At 35.8% G+C, this 19,530-nt stretch overlaps 1 protein-coding gene across 1 annotated transcript in view; it reads right to left on the bottom strand.

Moving 5' to 3' along the window:
* LOC149530780 (uncharacterized) overlaps window positions 1–19,530 on the bottom strand; it is a 106,015-nt gene that overhangs the window by 85,167 nt on the left and 1,318 nt on the right. The gene's annotated exons all lie outside the window — the stretch shown is intronic.

Below are 19,530 nucleotides of genomic sequence, written 5' to 3'. Positions count from 1 at the left end.
GTTAGGGCCTTGAATTCTTTGAATTTCTTTAGGATTTCTTCTAGCTCTTTGCATTTTAGGAAGTAGATTTAGGTCTTTCTAGAGAAATCATCCACAAAAATTACTTAGTATAGAGACCCTCCCAGTGATGCAGTTGACATAGGTCAACAAATTTGAGTGGACTAATTCCAATACATTTTCAGTTTTTCTTAGACTATTTTGGAAGGATCCTTTAGTGTTCTTCCCTAATACATACCCCTTACATGTTCCATTATGGATTACATTTAGTTTGGGAAGTCCTGTTATTAATTTTTCCATAGATGTTAGGGCTCGAAAATGTATATGCCCTAGTCTTCTATGCCAGATTTCATTTGAGTCATGGGTTCGTTAATGAGTGCTTGTTTTGATTCAGTGCAGAGTTTGTATAGGTATCCATATCGCAGACCTATTGTTTTAGCCTTCTTAAAAGTAGCATTCTTTGGCCATGCCAAGACCTTTTCCATTCATGAAAGTGACTCTATACCCATTGTCTTCTAGAGCAGATATAGCTACTAGGTTTATTTTAATTCTTGGTACAAATAATACATCTTGTAGTTGGATAGTGATGCTGGAACCTAATTTGATGTTACAGGTCCCTACTCCTCTATAGGATGTGCAGAGTCATCTCCGATGGTTACCTCTTCCTCAATTTCTTCAACTATAGTATCTAGGTATTCATGGAATCCGGTGATATGTCTAGAGGACCCGCTATCAATCACCCAAGTATTGACTTTATTTGATACATGATTTGATAGTGCTGAATAGAATAGTAATTTCTCAGAATCTTCTTCTGTATTTGTTTTCTTGGCATTAGCATAGGATGCTTGTTTCTCAAGTCTGTCGGGGCATTTGGCAGCATAATGTCCATATTCATCACATCTAAAACATTGAACTGGAGAAGCATCTCCCCTTTCCTTGACCTTTCCATGGAAATTTTTCTTCCTTTTGAAGTTCTTCTTCTTTCCTTTCTTATGATGTTTGGCATTCAGAACATCAAGGTCTTCGTTTATGGATTTATTTTTTATTCCTTTTGGTAACTGCCTCGCTTCTTATCGTAAACAGTCAGACCTTAGGCGATCTAATTTAAGGAGTTTTGATCTTGCACTTATGCCCTGTTTAAATGATACCCATGAGTTTGGTAATCCACTTAGAGCTATAAGGGATAATTCTTTGCTTTCTGTCTCATGCCCAATGTTAGACAGTTGATCCCTCAATTCTATTATCCTCATGAAGTAGGCAGTCACAGATTCTCCTTTATTCATACTTATGTGAGTCAGCTGTGTGTTGAGTGCAAGCGTTATGCCTGTATTATTTATCTCAGAGGTGCTCTCTAGAGATTTTAACATGAGATATGTCGTCGTCTATTTTGCCAATATTGGTACTATGTAGTCTCTCACAGAATCCACTATTAGTTTCATAGCTTTCTTGTTATTTTCAATCCATTAGGATTTTTCTATCTCATCCTCTAATTCTGTCCTTTTATCTTTCACATGTGAATCTAATTTGTGCTCATCTAATATCATCATGATTCTTAATCTCCATGCTATGAAGTTGCTGGCCCCTTCAAGGCAATCTTCAAATCTCATAGGGTTTGTCATTTTGAGGCCTGGAAGAGTGACAGTACTTAAAAGATAATTTGTCTGATTTCTCAAGTTTAATTTTGATCTTAATGACCAGGCTCTGATACCATGTTCATTGCAATTAAACTTTTGATCAGAATTTAGTATTGTTATATTTATGACAGGTTTGACTCACAGAGTATTGACTTATTTGTTTTGAATATGATTGCAGGTTCTCGAGCAATATTCAAGACTGAAGTAGATCAGATCGCCAATATAGAAAAGGATATTTCTGCAACTGTAAAACTGTAGAGAAAAATGTATTTATCAATTTCAATTGATTCTTCTCTTACATTCAAACAGTATACATATAATATCCAATGGGCATTTACAAGAACAGATGTGACTGTTCAATGAATGGTCTCAATGAAGAGATATGATTTGCTATATTGACTAATCCAATTTACCCTATTAGGATTGGGTGTGATTATTAGAGCACCCAAAAACTATCGGGCATAATTAAAACATAATAAATGAAGCCCGATTGACCTGAGGGATCATGTGCTTGCTGCTTATGCATTGCAAATAGAATGATACTGATCTGGAATATGAATTCTGGTCCTAAGAGAAATATGCAAACTTGTGTTTATCAGATTAAGGGAAATAAGAGGTTTTGTGACAGAGTGCATAAGTGTATGTGTGTGAATGTACAACAGTTCACATGGTGAACTGGTGTACATGCACACACACATATATTTTTTACAGATGTTTCCTTGAATCTGACCAACGCTACAATCTTAACAGTCATTTTCCATTTCTTTAATTTTCTTTTGATTGTTGTTTCCAATTCTCTAGTGTGTCATAGTTGTATGGGATGTTCTCACACTCAACAAAACATTTTTTTCGCCTATAACATCATTGCACAAAAGACCAAATTCCAAACATTGAACTTTGAGCTTTGACTTGACCATTCCATTTTCAGATAAGTTCCTTTGAATCTCCAAAGCCCAACTCCCATTCTTGGAATTTGATCTTTCTCAAAGTCAAGAATGTGGTCATCATCCTATTCATGTACTTCTTTATTAGTTTCCACGAAGTAACCATTGTAAAGATAACGATTTTGGGGATGTGCTTATTTGTGCATCCATTTAATGGTTTCCCAGAAGTCCAAGCCTTAACAACTTTATTTCACCTCTTTTATTATGATCACAACTTCAATCATTTATTTACTCAAGTATTTGTTTATTAGTTTCCCCAAAGTCCAATCCCGAGCTACTCTATTAGGATTAAACCACGGACACAAAATAACAATTACATGCAAATATAACCAATAACAGAAAATAATAGATCACACAGAAAAGAACACAAGGCACCAAGATCTAACGTGGTTCACCCAATCCCTGGGCTAAGTCCACCAAACAGCAAGCCCGATATTATTATGATCCAGTGATTATAACCTGATTACAATCCGTAATCCCTTATAGCTCAATACCGCCGCAAGAACCAATTTCGCATCACAACTTAATGAAAAATACCTAACCCTAAGCCCTTTTATACAAGTAATTTCATGCCACTTTAGGGTTACAACATGTCGGCCATATGTCGGCCACAACGTCGGCCACAGCCCAAAAAATTTATTTATGAAGTATGTACAGTACTTTCCTGATCAGTCACCACAAACTAACATACTCTACTTATATCTTTTATTGAGGTTATGAGTTTAGCATACCTTTATGTATCTTTTGGGTTCATAGTTTGGTTTTATCGAGGTTATGAGTTTATAACTTTATTAGCATCTCTTTGGTTCATAGTTTGGTTTTCTTTTAATATAATGGCTTTTAGGCATGCTTAGATTTAAATAAATTATACTCATTTAAGGGCGTGCCCCTATCTCTACCTTCAAACATTAGACTTCCTAGGTCCCCAATAGTTAAAGCGCGAATCATGCTAGACTCCCCATCTCTAAATCTTCAATAGGCTTGCATTTGAGAGCTTTATGCTTAAGTTAACGTAAACATTGTGGTACACTCCTAATGATATTTCATGTTGGTCTATGCATTGCACTTGAATTAAATATAATTTTTTTTGAGTTGTAAAAAGATAACTATTATCAGTAACCAAGTTAGATGAGTACATTATCAAGTTTTCTAATGGTTTTGTGTGTGCTTGATATACACATGCAAGGAAGGCAACAACTACCAAAAGAGATTAATTAAAAGCTATCTCCCTCGCTTTGAGACGTTCTCCCCCTAAGTAGATATTGGAGATACTAATCTTGGACGTGAGAATGTCGAGGAGCTCTTAAAAAGAGTCAATGTTAAAGAAGACAAAACACTCAAGGCCCACTACATGGCTAATTTCAAGGTTGGTGCAAGGTTGTTGCTAATGTTGTTTTACTCCAATCTCAAGAGCAAATCCAAGACAAAGTAAAATACTAGGCACTGTAGGCCAAACCATGTTGGATATCAATTCAGAAGTTATTAAGAGAGTATTTTGGCTTCCTACCTACACTCAATATGACAAGATAAACATGGAGGCAATAAGCTTTATAAGATCAAGGCTACACAAACCATCAACATCATAAAAATCAATTTGTTAATGTATGGACGAAAGTAAGCTATAAAGATGGCTAGAGTCGTTCTAAAGAGTGAGTTTCGAGAAGAACCTAAAAATGTCATCGCCCTTCTCAATAAAAGCTTTGGTCTACTTAATGCCAAGAATTTCTATCCTTAGATGAGCTACTTCGTTACTCAAATTTGTGATGGAAAGAGAATGAGTTGGGTCGCTCTAATCAGTGATATATTGCTTCAACAACTATCAGCGCCAACATTATTGTAATCCACTAGAACGCCAAGTAGAGAAGCTTCAATGGACCAAAAGCAAGTTCTAGTGACAAAATCTAAGCACCTTTTACTTATATTTGTCTATGTCAGTAGAATATAGGCACATAAACAATTAATATCATGTTGGCCACACAAAGTTCAGTAGATCTATAGTGCATCAAGCCAAAACTTGTGGCAACATGCCCAATAGAAAAAAATGCATTCCACTAGCATTCCAAAATGGTAAATTTTTTGGATATTATTAGACAAGTTGAGCAACTACTTGCTTTATTTGTTCGTCAAGGAAATCAAAGTAGTGTGGGCATGCCTTTTTACACACACACACACACATTCCTTTGGCTCTTATGATTATGCCTCATAAGATTTCATCTTTGCATACCATTGCACCCACTATTGAAGATGATGCCCCAAGTAGGACAAGGATGCCAAAACAAAAGAGGCAACACAAAAGATGGATAACCAAAAGAAAATTGCACACTAGCCTAGCCCATCATTGGGATTCACATCCAAAGGCTTGGAAATTAGGTAGAAAATACACGAATTCAATCAATATAAGCACAAGTTCCAACTCAGTAGACTACAACACCAAACACAAACTCATAAAGTATAGTGGAAGCATAGGAACCCATGCAACATGTACACCACCTCCTATATAGTCACTAGTGTCTACACCAATAATTCAAATTGCAATGACTAAGCCTATAAAGACTAAGGGATAAAATAATCAACAAGGGACTAGCTCGGCAAAAGGTTCTATTTAGAAGGTTCCACACCATCGTGATTGACACATAGTATTTTGTATTAATCCCAACTACCCAAAATTCATTTTGGCGATCCTCTTGCCGATGAGAAGGCACTTCAATAGATTAAATGGGTGGATATGTCTAAGATGGAAATTATACCCATTCCTTACCAAGGGCAAGAGTTGTTGAGAAAAAGGCATCAAATAGCATATTATGGAGATATTGAGTACAACTTGTATAGGCGAAAGTAAAGTTATTAGATGCACAAGGAAAGGCAATCAAGCTCAAGTGAAACAAAAAACTCGAAGGCAAAAGTCGACACAATCTCGGACAAATGCAAAACAATTAAGGCTCATTATATGGCATGGGCCACTAAATAGCAATGTTGGATGACAAATGTAAAGAAATGACAATTGGAAATGATCACATAGGTCACTCTTCAATTTGTAAAAACTAATTCTCTCACAATAACTACTATTTTGACAATAGTTCAAATGGTCATGCCAATGACACTCACATCAAAGCAGATTTATGAGCCTGAAAGATCTCCAACAGCTTCTTTTTTATGCATAAAGCATAACCACCTTGGAGGTAGCTTTTAAAAAGGTGAAGACACAACCCGGCACAATAGTAGATATTGAGAGAATAGAGTGTGAAACTTCACAAACAACTAATTAAAGAGGTTGTGCAACAAAGGAAAACAAGCCAGATAAGGATGATGAATATTTGCCTAATGTTGATATAATTAGGGCCCAAGTTGAAGAAGATTTAGCCACACTTGTTGCGCTATGTGTACTTTATTTGTATTGTATGGCAGATATCCATAAGATTTCTGGTAGATTAAATGCTCGGCCAAAATTGGTTGATGTACACATTGCTCAACTATGACAAAACTACACTAGTTACACAAAGAACTCATTGTCAAGGATCTGATGGATAGCAAGATCAAAAGTATTAGTACATAGGCAAGCTCTTATAGCAAGCATTGACAATTAGAGAATTCATGAGCAAAGATGTATATATGGTAGGTGAGATAGTAAGTTTTCAAGAGTTCGATGCACTTAAAAAAGTGTACACCTTCAGCCCACCACCATTGACATGATTACTCATCTCCTATGGACAACCAAAGCTTTATGGGCACACATCTTGGCCAATAGTACACATTCAAAAGAAGTTGTCTACATAATTTTGATTGAACCTAAGCTAACTATATTTTGACCAATAGCCTCTTATTGAATTTTTGTTTTTGGCTTTTCATTGTTTTTATTACTTTCTTAGTGTTCTTAAGACAAACACATAGTTTGCATAAAAAATGTTGGTACCAAAAATGTATTGTACTATGAACAATTGTAACTATGTGCAGCTAACAGTATAGGAAAGACGTACATTGTAATTATAAAATCGGTTCTATGTATAGGACATGTAGAATGTATGTCCTAAAATTTTTTATTTTAGGATTGTTCGGTTATTATGTATAGGACATGTAGAATGTATGTCCTGAAGATTTTTATTTTAGGATTGTGGATAAGAATCAATGCTAGCTTTTAAGCAAAGTATAATTCAATATCTTGTATGCATGTGTGCTTTCTAGTACAGTTTGCATCAATGCTTATCTCACAGCCTGCAGGTTAATCAGGGTGAAGAGCTCAAGCATGCTTTGGATGAGAATGATGGGGTCTAATGCCAATATACAAGATTATTCAAGTGTTTAGCCACGGTCAATTACACGTGATAAATGGCTGACATTTACATTCATTGATGATATCAATTTCCCACAATCTGTATTGTTGCTCATTGCTGTTTCAGGATTCAATTGTGTTTGTTTTTTGCCAAAAAACATACAATTGATTCCAGAAACAGCAATAAGAAATTTATATATATGTTTCCATATAAGCCAAGGAGATGAAAGGAATTGTATTACTATTAAATGTTGGATAGATAGCTTATTAGTCATATATTTTTATAGGGATAACACTGTTGATCCAGAGCTACGAACAAGTGGGTCACAAGTGAGGGACCTCATCCCCATTTAAACATTCAACAATTGCACCCAAACAGGGTAACTTGTTAGCAAGAACAACACCACCACAACTTAACCATCACACCATGCCAATACTGGTAACTTATAAGTCATGTTATTTAAATATTTTCTTTCATAATTATTATGGTATATTTTTATGTCAAATTGATAAACAAAGAACCCAGTAATGAAAAAATATTATCTGTTCACGTGCACACTTTCTCTTTGAATGAATTTATTAAACTGTGTATTCAGAAAATGTTTTTTACTGTCTAGTTCATTTAGTATGCTACTTGGTAGCATGAAAGACCCATATTGGTTTCATAATCAGAATTTATCAACGAAGTCGTTTTGTTTACTGGGGAGAAGTTGAAACTGCAATCAATTCAATTCTGCTATCACTGAGTGATTTTGCTAATATCAATGTCAAAATTCCTATCCATTACAGAGTTGCAGGCATCCTTCCTATTATCTTTTGACCATTCACTATAGGAAGGTGCTATTAGCCTGTAGGTCTTTGCCTATTATTTGAAAGGGGGCATTATCATTCAACTATAGATGCATGCAGAGGGCCACAGGATGAGATAATGGAAGTGGGACTCAATCCAGCCACAGGTTCCCTACAACTAACTTGTTACGACTTCACCCTTGCCGAAGACCCCACCATGGTATGTGCCAATAGGACCAAACCTAACTATCCAACTATCTTAGGCTGGGGTCCCATGGAAGCCAGCTTCCTCAAAAATAGAGCTGCACCCGCTGAGATTTTTAAGGAAATTTGTAAGCTGAGAGGTCCTATGGATTTTGTAATTTGAGTTTCAGCTCCCAAATTTAGGGAAAAATTTTCTAAAATTTATTTTCTGATTAAAGACTTTTTAAGTTTTAAAGTCTCAGTTTTTGACAAATGGCTAGATTTTTCCCTAACTTGGTGGGGCTATTTCCAGCCCCACTCCATTTTCATCCACTTCCTAAAAAAGCGGGGCTCCTATTATGAAGGAAAAGATTCTAATTAAACCTGTAGCCCCTCAAAAAAATTCTTATGGGACCACCTGTACCTAAAAAATAGACCTGTAGCCCCCCCTCATGGGACCCCCGCCTTAGTAGGGGTAGGGCCACCCCTACACTACAAGGGTCATAAAACAGTAGAAACTATAATTCCTCATGTGGGAAATTCCTCAATAAAGGCCTCTATACTGGAAAGTTTTTGCTTTTAGGAGTCTACCTAAAAGTTTTCTCAGTAGTTCTCAATATTCTTCCAGTAACATTGATGCCAATTTTTATTGGAATCCACAGTTGAGAACCACTACTTGATTAAATGGTATCACAACGATCCTATAAGATGACACAAAGAATGAGTGATCTTACAACTAGTAAACTCTAGATTGTGTATCACTAAGAAATCTAAGTTTTACAGCTTGAATAACATTTGATTAAAGTATATCCAATCTGATTAGATTGATCAGAAGATTTTATGTATTCATGGGGATATCACTTCTAGTCGAAAACAATATATATCCAGAAGCTCATAATATTCCTCCCACTACTTGTTTACACAATTGTAAATGTGACTTTGCCTCAAGGACACGAGAATGTCTCCAAACATCAAAAAGCTTGGGATAAAATTTCCTAGCATGTCTATAAGTCTATGCATCTCCCAAAGGCACCACTTGAAAATGTGGAAGTTTCTTAAATATTTCACAAAAGGTTTATGAAGTCTCAAAAACGTGGAATGTTGCATAGCAGTAGCTTGTAAAAATTAACTATTTGCTACTTATAACACTAATATGTGATTCTAAATTTTTATAATTTCGAATTTTTTTGTATCATTCTGCATTTGATTCTATAATATTTGTTTTCTCCAATTACCCCCATATACCATTTTATATATATGATTTACTAATGCTCTTTGAAAAATAGCATATCCATCCTAGTCCCAGTCCCCAATACCTAAGCCATCTCGTACCTCTAGCTGACTATGATGCAGATGTGTATATTGCTTGTAACACAATAAATCTCTGACCTAAAGGGAGAGCTAAGATCTATCATCTTTCATGTTTAAACTGCTCTCTGAGATTTTTCTCTTAAAAGAGCAGATAGGAAAATAACATACTAAGCCTTGGTCACCATTCAGCTTGCTATACAGAGCAGTATTGGTATTTCATGCTGTCACCTTAGTTACCGTTTCACACTCCTTGGCTCTGGGTTCGGATCCACATGCATGAAGGAGCAGATCCGGAGGTGGGTACCCTGTAAGCGCCTGCTGGATGCACCTCCTAGACACCCAAATGTGTGGGGATGCCTCATGGAGGCATCCACACGCACATCCTGGGAGGCATCCACGTGCATCTGGATGCCTAGGGGTGGCTTCCAGCAAGCTCCCATAGGGCATCCGGGCACCTCCAGGAGCCCAGGCTGAGAAAAACATACTTTTTATGACTTTTTCCCACTTAAATTTTATTGTAATATGTATAATTAAGAAATTTTTATTCTATTTTTTGTTCCTAAAACCTAAAATGGCCCTCAACAAGGTCATTCTACCATTCTTCGTCTCATTTTGTTTGCAGCTAGACTCTCTTCCCATTTGGTCTACAATTTGGCATTTGGATACTCACATCCACATCCGGATCCGCACCCACAACGGTAACTTAGGCTGTCACTGAATATTATCGATTTGTATTTATTAAGAATAACTGTTGCAGATGTTATGCACAAATGAATCATTGAGGACTCCGATTCAACTGGAAGTTAATTCTGTGAAATAGATCTTAAGATTTCAACAAAGTGACAGTCAAGATGTTCACCAAATTTTGGGAGAGACCAAGTACACCACAAGTATCTCCTATTTATAACCTCAGTGGGCACAACATAAAGGAAAAGGACCAAAGTCAGATTAAGGGAACTTTATCACAAGATCTCCATGATTTCTTGAATCATGATATGACAGAGAAAGACGAACTGGAAATGTTTATTCCAGATGAGGTTGAGAAAGAGAATCTGGAACTACTTACAGATGAACTGATCCAAGTATTCAACCTTGACAATATTGACAAAACCAGTGACTCTCAGGAAGAGGAGCTAATGCAGCGAGTTCTGAAACTTGGCAGAGATAACTAAACCTTTGAAGATTTAAGAAGAGACCTGTTAATCATTGAGGATGAAGGCAGCAAAGCTAATGCTTTACAGTCAACCGAAGATAGATTAACATCAGATCTAGGAGATGCTACTAATCTTCACACAGATGGTCAGATTAGCCTTGCTGAGCAAATTATGAAAGAACTAGAAAATGAAGAACTTGATGTAAAAGAAGGTATGCAATCTACTGGTACTGTAAATGCACAAGAGAACTTAGTATATTTGGGTATTCTGATAAATCAAGAAGGGATAACTTTGCCCAAATGTGGCAGTCGGAAAGTTAAGAGAGGTAGAAAGTCTCTTAAAGAACTCAGAGAAGCAGATGGGCAAGCAAAAGAACAGCAAAAGATTAGCCAATTAATCCTGGGAAGAGGAGGATCCTTCCCAAAGCAGCATGTACATCACTACCTGGAACGCTAGGGGCTTAAATGCTCCTAGCAAGAAACGTTTACTAAAAAACAATTTGAATATGAAGTAATTTGATTACAAGAAACAAAATTAAATAAAGAAGAAGGTACTAAGCTAGAAATGAAACTAGGCAGTTGGAACATTAACTTACATGAATCTAGAGGAGCCTCAAGGGGATTAGGAATAATTTGGAATCCCAGAAAAGTTAACTTAAATATGCTTAACTCAAATAATTCATGGATGAGCAGTAGAATTAAAAGCTTAAAGACTAATTTACAGCTAATTCTTATAAAAATCTATGGCCCAATCCATAATATAGATTAAAAACTGTTATGGGAAGATATAAATCTTTTTATTAAAAATCACAGCAATGAACTCATTCTTATAGTTGGAGATTTTAATACTATTACAAGTATCGATGAAAAATTCGGAGGCATTCAGCATATTTCCCAAGCATCTTTAGAATTTAAAAAATGGATAGATCTTAATAACCTTTTTGACATTCCTATTAATATCGATAAGTTCACATGGAACAATAGAAGGAAGGACTTTGCATTTATTGCTGAGAAACTGGATAGGTTCTTTCTCAAAGGAGAACTAAGTGGTTTAATCTTGGATATTCAAGCCTCTATTCTACCTATAGCAGGGTCAGACCACTATCCTATTAGAATTGAATTTTTCAAACCTACCAAACCTATTAGAAATCCTTTAAAGTGTGAAAAAATGTAGTTCTTCGATAAAAATTTCTTAGGGCTCATTAGAGAATAGTGGAACCAAGGCAATTTTAAAGGGTCCAAAACGTTTATTTTTGTCTCTAAGATGAAAAAGATTAAAGAAAATATACTAAGTGGAATAAAGAACATTTCAATAATATATTCAAAAGAAAAATAGACATTGAAGAAAACTTAAAAAAATTAAACACAGTAGTAATTAAAGAATGCAATTATGAGAACTTCTTCTTAGAAAAAGAACTTCTTGCCAAACAGGAACTGATCCTAGCAAAGGAAGATGTCTTTTGGAGGCAAAAATATAGGGGAAAATGGCTAGAAGAGGGCGACTGTAATACAAATTTTTTCATAACAGCACTCTTTACAATAGAGCTAATAGCAAAATTATTAAAATTAAAGATGCCTCAGGCTCTCTCACGGAAAACCCAGACAGTATAGCAAACACTTTTGTAGACCATTTTTACAACTTATTAAATAATTTCGATAGCTCGAATAGGATTGCGCAAGCAAAAATGCTTGAAGCCATACCAAAAGTGGTCTCGAGAGAAGACAATAAAGTTTTAAACTCAGCTATTTCTCTAGAAGAAGTCAAAGTTGTGGTATTGAACATGTCTCTAGATAGTTCCCCCGGTCTTGACGGATTCCAAAATTTCTTCTACCAAAAATGTTGTGATATTATTGGTATTGATCTGTGGAAAGCCACTAAAGCATCACGAAATGGAGGGTCATTACTATCCGAATTTAATAACACCTTTCTGACTTTAATCCCAAAAAGAGATGCCCCTGAAAGCCCAGGGGACTTCAGACCTATAGCTCTTTGCAACACCATATATACAATCTTATCCATAATTTTAGATGACCGATTAAAACCACTTCTCCCTAAAATTATATTAGAAGAACAAACTAGTTTTGTTCCAAGAAGATCTATTCTCGATGGGATACTCATTATACAAGAAACTTTACACTATGCCAATAAGAATAAAACAGCAAGCATGTTCATGAAATTGGACAGTCAGAAAGCATATGATATGGTGGACTGGAGGTTTTTATGCAAAACCTTAAAAGCATTCAGATTTTCTCACCAATGGATTAATTTTATATATCAGTGTATTTCAACGACTAAAATTTTGGTGCTTACTAATGGGTCCCCCGGAGGCTTCTTCAACTCATCAAGAGGTATAAGACAAGGAGATCCCCTATCTCCTTTCCTTTACATTATCATGGCAGAAGCCTTTGGGAGGGCTATTATCAAAGCTCATAATGAAGGCAAAATAACTGGAACTATTGTAACCGAAAATGTCCCTAATATCACCCACCAACAATATGCAAACGATACCATTCTGCCAAGTGAAAGTACAACTAAAGAGGCCCTAAACATCAAGTCTACCATTCAACAATATATGGAAGCTTCTGGTCAAAAAGTTAATACTAAAAAATCAGAAATTTTTTTCACTAACATCAAACCCGATATAAAATAACAAATCTGTAATATTATGGGATATAAAAGAGGTTCATTTCCGTGTAAATACTTAGGTATAGAGTTAGAAAAAGGCAGTAAAACTAACAAGGGTTGGTATAGTATTCTTGATAGAATGGATAATAGGATTAGAGGGTGGAAAGATATATGGCTTACTAAAGTTGGTAAGGTTACCAAGATCAAAGCAATGTTGTCTGCTCTTCCTCTTATCCCCTTTCCTGCTTACCTTTATCTAAACATATCAATAAGACGCTTGAGACAAAACTTAGAAGCTTTCTTTGAAATGATACTGAGGATAAGAAAAAATTGGCCCTCATCAAATGGGATAATTTATGCAAACCAAAGGAATTAGGAGGCCTAGGTATCAAAAACTTAAGCTGGCAAAATGTAGCTTGGGGGGCCAAATTGACATGGAGACTTTTTTTAGAAAAAGAACATAAATGGGCAAAAATTATGTATAACAAATATTTGAACGCTACCGACCTTTACTCCTTGTTTAGAATGATGTCCCTTCCTAAAGGATCCGAAAGCTGGAATTTTATAGTTAAAAACAAGGTTCTTATCAGTAATTATCTTACTTGGGATGTTGGTAATGGTGATGAAGCTCTCTTCTGGGAGGATTCATGGGATGGTTACCCCCCAATGGACAGCATGGGTATTCCAGTTAGCATTAAAGAACTATTAGTTAAAATGTGGCAATGTAAGGTCAAAAATTATAAAACTAAAGTAGACATTAATGGAATTAATAGGTGGGAACGGAAAACTCTGGACAAGATTGATCTTGATCCAGCTGCAAAAAAGGTCTATGAAAAAATTATGCACATGAGGAAAATTAAGCAATTAGAAAGAAATGATAAACTCATATGGGCAGCATCTAAAGATGGCAGATATACGGTTAAATATGGGTATAGAGTTATCACTCGATCACAAAGGTGGGAAGAAGTGGATATCCCTCTTAATCTTTGTTGGGACTCCTCTTGTCTACCAAAGACAAGCTTCTTTTTATGGACTGCCACACAAAATAGGATCTTAACTACTGACAGACTCCGAAAGTTGGGCATTGAGGGTCCATCTAGATGTGTGCTTTGTCAACTTGACTGTGAAGACGCTGGTCATCCTTATATAAATGCCCATATTCCCAATATTGTTGGGAATGGCTCCGACATATGTTGAGTTGGACAGCCCCTCTACCAGAGTCCTTGGATGGCCTTCTTAGGGGTTGGCCAACTCTTTATGATGGAAATATTTATGGCAAACTCTAGAATATCTGTCCATCCATTCTGGCCTGGGAATTATGGAAAGAAAGAAACAAAAGAATATTTCTCGATCAAGACATGGTTGCTCATGAGCTCACTAATAAAATCGAGGCTTCTATTGTGGAAACTTTAAACTCCCACCTCCGAAAAACTTGGGATGGTCTAATGAAAAAGAGCTGGAAGAATCTAATTAATTCCCAACTTATGTATAAAAATAAGAATGAAGACGCGAGGGATAAGTGTAGATGGATCCCTCCCCCCAGTGGGTGGGCCAAATTAAATTTTGATGGTGCCTTGAGAGCCTACCCTGGTTTTGCGGGAAGAGGATGCATCATTAATAATGACTCTGACAAATGGATAGCTAAAAGAGCCAAATTTATTGGATCAACCACTAATAACCTTGCCGAACTTGAAGCTCTTCAAGAAGGCCTCCAAATTTGTCGAAATCTAAGTATCTCTAAACTTATCATTGAAGGAGACTCGCATATCGTTCTAAATGTCATAAGGAAAAGAGAAACCCCAAACTGGGTTTTAAACTCTAAACTGGAAGAAATCCTAAATCTCCTGGACCTCTTTGAAGACACTCACATTCTACATATTTTCCGTGAAAGCAATAAAGCAGCAAATAAATTAGTGAATCTAGGTGCCGACGGAGAAAATATCATAATCTATAATCATAACTAACTTAACCATAAATTGAAGAGACACAGCCTTAACCGAGACAGGATAATATAACTCTCTTGTAATAACTTATTAGTTCTGTCAAATAACTTAGCTAATTAGGGGTATAACAGTTTACACCCTTAGATGCACAATCACCTTTTGAGATCTTTGTACATGTGTCTAAAATTATATATATATGAGTGAGTTTACATATATTTACATGTCTACAGTTTTTCCCTTGCATATATATGTGTCTACAAATTTATGCATGGCTATAGCTTTATTCACATATATATGTATAAATTGGCTCATATCTATATTGAGTCTTTGTTTTATATACATGTTTACGGAATTCTCATTTTGAAACATAAATTTAGTTATGTCATCGGTTAATTCTATTTTGTAGTCTGTGATATATCTATTTACATATGTTCTCATAAATCATCAGGTAATTTGTGTTGGTTGAGCTAGTGTTTTAATGTTCCAACATCAAAACACTGGCAAATCAGATGGTTGGTGATTTCATCAATCGTATTCATGAATTCCACGGCAAGCTTTCATTTATGGCTATTAATCTAATCATAAATGTAGCAAATTCATTAGTATGTAACACTCAAATTATTAAGAGCTACACGTTGGATGAAGTGAACTTAATTCTGAGTACAAGAGTGACAATTTGAAGATCGAAAATTGTAACATATAGTCCAGTCGGACTTGTATAGAGTGTACAAGTACTACAGTATACCATAAAATTCTGCAAGAATGTATCCTGCGCACTCTGTGTGAATCTCATTAGTTCCCTAACTTCTCCAAACCTGTTAAATTGGCGATCTGTATTTCAAAAGTTAGCCAGAGAAATTTTCAATTTAGTTAAAAGCGTTATTGTTTGGAGATATTCTATATTGAATAATCTGGTTTATGAAATGCAAGTGATTGCTGCAAATGAAATAAATATATCTACAAGTGTGACTGGCTATCGATATGCTTTTATATTCTCGTTTGTCTCGGTTATGTTGATCTAGCTTCAGTTATATGGGCCCTATTGTTTAATGATCATCTTGTGTATACGTGTCACTTCTAAATGACTGACTCATTAATTTATCACTATCTTAGTCTTTTGATTTATCAATCCTTGTTTAGTTATGATGACTACTGACATAAGGCTTCTCGATTTTTCCATTGCACTTTTGTTTTCTTATTTATCTTCACCACGCTCTACCTTCTTATCATATGCCCTGCTATCCTGCAATATTCATGCCCGCAGTTTGATTATGGATACCTTTATCTACCTTTTTCATTCCACAAAAGTGTGAACCATGGCCTTTAGAGGCAATGTTCGACCAGAAAGGTGGAATAGAATCTTGAATCCTGTGGATGATATGACCCGGGTTGCTATTAGCAGAGCCCTAGGTGCAGGTGTTTTTTCCTACGATTACTCTTGGAGGACTAATAGTGACATTATTGGTACCTTCATCGAATGCTTGGCCAAAGCAAAAATTGATAAATGGGCCATCATTCACGTGTGCTTCAATGTTTTTTTTATCCTGTTTGGTTGGTCGGCTTGGAAGAAGCCGTCTTATGCCTAGATGATAAACTTCGGATTCCCTTACCCGAACTTTATATGGCATACCCCCTGGAAGCTTTGGGCGGGCCATTGTCCCCTATCACCCCTTGCTAGTTATAAGAGATATTGACGCCTTCAACAAGGAATGGCCGCAAATGGAAGCTAGTATTCAGTTTCTCCTTTGCTGGAGAGGTGTTGTGGAAGACAACTGCAAGGCTTGGCTCAAAAATTACCTTAATATCTTCAATGCTTTCATCGAGCCAGGAGTGAACCTTGATGATATTTCTTCACTGATGTTCTACCTTTGTAACATCGAAAAATCCAGCAGGGAAAAGAGTTCTTTCAAATTTCCTCCAAACTTTCAATCAGATAACCCTAAGGAGATTGTTGAGATCATTATGGTTTTTAGTCTATTTGAGGGTTATTTTTTTGTGATGTTTCTCAAATTGTAAGTTTTGTCTCCATGCCAAATTTTGATCTTTTCTGCTAATATTTGCTTTATTGTTGGTTGCAGCTTCTTTAACAGAATCTATGGCTTTCAGTTATGGCTCTTTCTAATTGTTTTTGTATTGGCTTTTTATCTTCCAGCTTCATGAGTTGCTCCCGAGATTTCTTTTAGCTAGTTTGTATATGTTGAAGGGTTTTTTGCTCTCTGATGATGTTATTGGGCTTACTTGGTACCATTTTCTTGGCTCGGGTATCTTAGCGTATTGGACCCAATATGACTGAGTATAGTACATTTTATAGACTCCTATAGTTAGTGCTTATTTTGTCATTTGAATGCTGACTGAAATACTAATTAATGGTACTCGCGGATTATATCATCTATTGGCTCTGTAATTTCTGAATGTTGGTTATAATTGTTTAAGTCGATTGAGCTCCTGGTCTTGACTGTTTTGTTGGTCTTTTCCTCCCCATTACCAATCTGCTTTGATATCTATTTAAATGTATGGTTCTATTAGCTGTTTGTTCTCAATACGTCTGTTATGGTCTCATTCGGCTTATATTTACCTTCAGTTTGTGCTATCCCCTGTTTACTCCAATGGAACTCCTGATAACTCATCAAAATTGGAAGCTTGTTGTTGGACCCCTCTTAGGAATTCAGTTCTTAGTTATTATGACATCTTTTTTATTCTATTGATATCTCTTGGTATCATTCAATGCGATTAAGTTTTGTGATATATTGCATCCGTTCCCTCATTTTTTTGGATTCTTTACTAATAACATGACTACTAGTTTTGCTCCTTCTAGTTTTTTGTTCTTTGGTTGTTGTCTATTGATGCAGGACAAAGCACATCCAAATAAATGGTGTTGGAGGCTCGTATCTATTCTACCACATATGCCATATCCTTCCCAAAGCTTTCTTGGTTCATCTGTTGAAGTTGTAAAATGTAATTATGTTAAATGGTAATTAAGATGAGGGTTTCATGCCCACGCTAAAGCATAAATGTGTAATTATCAAACTGGGGTATGCCCCTTTGCAAATTGTATAATATAGGACTATGTCCTGGGCAAGACTGGAGGTTTTCTTCTCCGTTTTTTCCTACCGGTGCTCATTTGAACGGAGGATTTGTAAAATTTTCATTCATTAATAAAATATAATTCAAGGCTCTGGCCGTTTATCGATCAAAAAAAATATTGTTGCAGATATTAAATATTTCATTCATGAATGATTGTTATCTAAGTAATCACCATTCAGCTTGTTATACATGGCAATCTCGGTGCTTCATGTTGCCAGTGGAAATTCTTGTATTGTTGTTGTCAAGCATAAGTGTTGCATATGTTAGACATTTTGTCAACGAGTGGTTGAAATCTAAGCATCTATAAAGCAACCTGAAACTGGATCCATTACATTCATTGCATTTCAAAAAGCCACAGAAAACTGAATAGAGTGCTATTAAGGTCTTAAGCAACGCTGATGATGATCATCCATGCATAGCAATGCCTTAAATGACCTCTTACAAATCTTTGGGATCTTAGACTATGGAGATGTCTAGCACCTAAATAGTGGAGGAAAAAAAAATCCAATCAGCTTCTCTGTGAACCCAGATTTTTCTTAAAGATTTGTGTTCCACCAAGAAATCAGTCCTTATCTGTAAAATCTTAGAAGCATTTCAGTGGTGTATTTTCAAACTGCAAAGCTCCTTTGCAGAACCAAGTATAGCAAACGAAGACAATAAATAGGAAAATACAAGTGTAAGAACCTATTCTTGAACATTCCTCAGAACACATAACTAGGATGTTGTTGACATGAATGGCTGGATAATTATCAAATTTGAACCGCTTGTCCAAAGAAAGAATGTCAGACCATAAGGGTAGATATGTTAGTCCAATCATATTGAAGCCCAAAAAAATAAGATCTTTGTTATTTACTTCTATAGACCACTTGTATTTTTATTGTCAGATGAAGAAATTTTGCTTTTATTCTGTTATGATTGGAATGTATGCAACCGTCTGGGAAGCATGCAACTGTACACACAAATCATTATAGTACAATATAACTACAAACGATTGGCGATGAATGCCCCTTGCAAAAAGAAACCTCCAATTAAACTCTTTCAAGTTGCCCATATTCTGGTGTAAGACAAGGTCATTCTTGAAGAGTTGTCTAACCCTCTTTCATTAATTATTAAGTACGAATTTAACTTTGATTATGCAACTTAGCAACTTATTCAATAATTTATATTTAATGCTTGGAATATATTTTAGAAAATGTAGAATTTATCCTCTTAATTCTGTGGAAAATCGTCCTCTGATCTGCATCCACAGTGATTTATCTTCAATATAAAAGCCAAAATGTCTCTCAACTCTGCCTATATTAGGAGTTTTCGTCCACTAACCCAATAACAGGAATTAAGGGGTTTTGTCTTTAATTTTGGACCTTGAGGTGTCTCATACTTGAGCCATTACAAACTTGGTTCAATTTCCACCAGAGAAATAATAAGATAAAATATCTTCACATCTTGATGCCGTCTTCTCCTTGAGTTATCCCTCTCATATATCTCCTCTTTGGGAGTCATAACCCTTCATGTGCTGTTTTTTATGTTGATTAATACTTCATCTTTTGATCGGGTAAATCACAGGTGTATGACTAGTCTAATAATTAATGATAAAAATCA

This window comes from Cupressus sempervirens, chromosome 11 (genome assembly GCF_028749045.1).
Source record: "Cupressus sempervirens isolate cs-2001-9-10 chromosome 11, ASM2874904v1, whole genome shotgun sequence".
In the NCBI taxonomy this organism is placed as follows: Eukaryota; Viridiplantae; Streptophyta; class Pinopsida; order Cupressales; family Cupressaceae; genus Cupressus; species Cupressus sempervirens.
The sequence above is the reverse complement of the archived record's forward strand: the minus strand, read 5'-3'. Positions and strand labels throughout refer to the sequence as shown.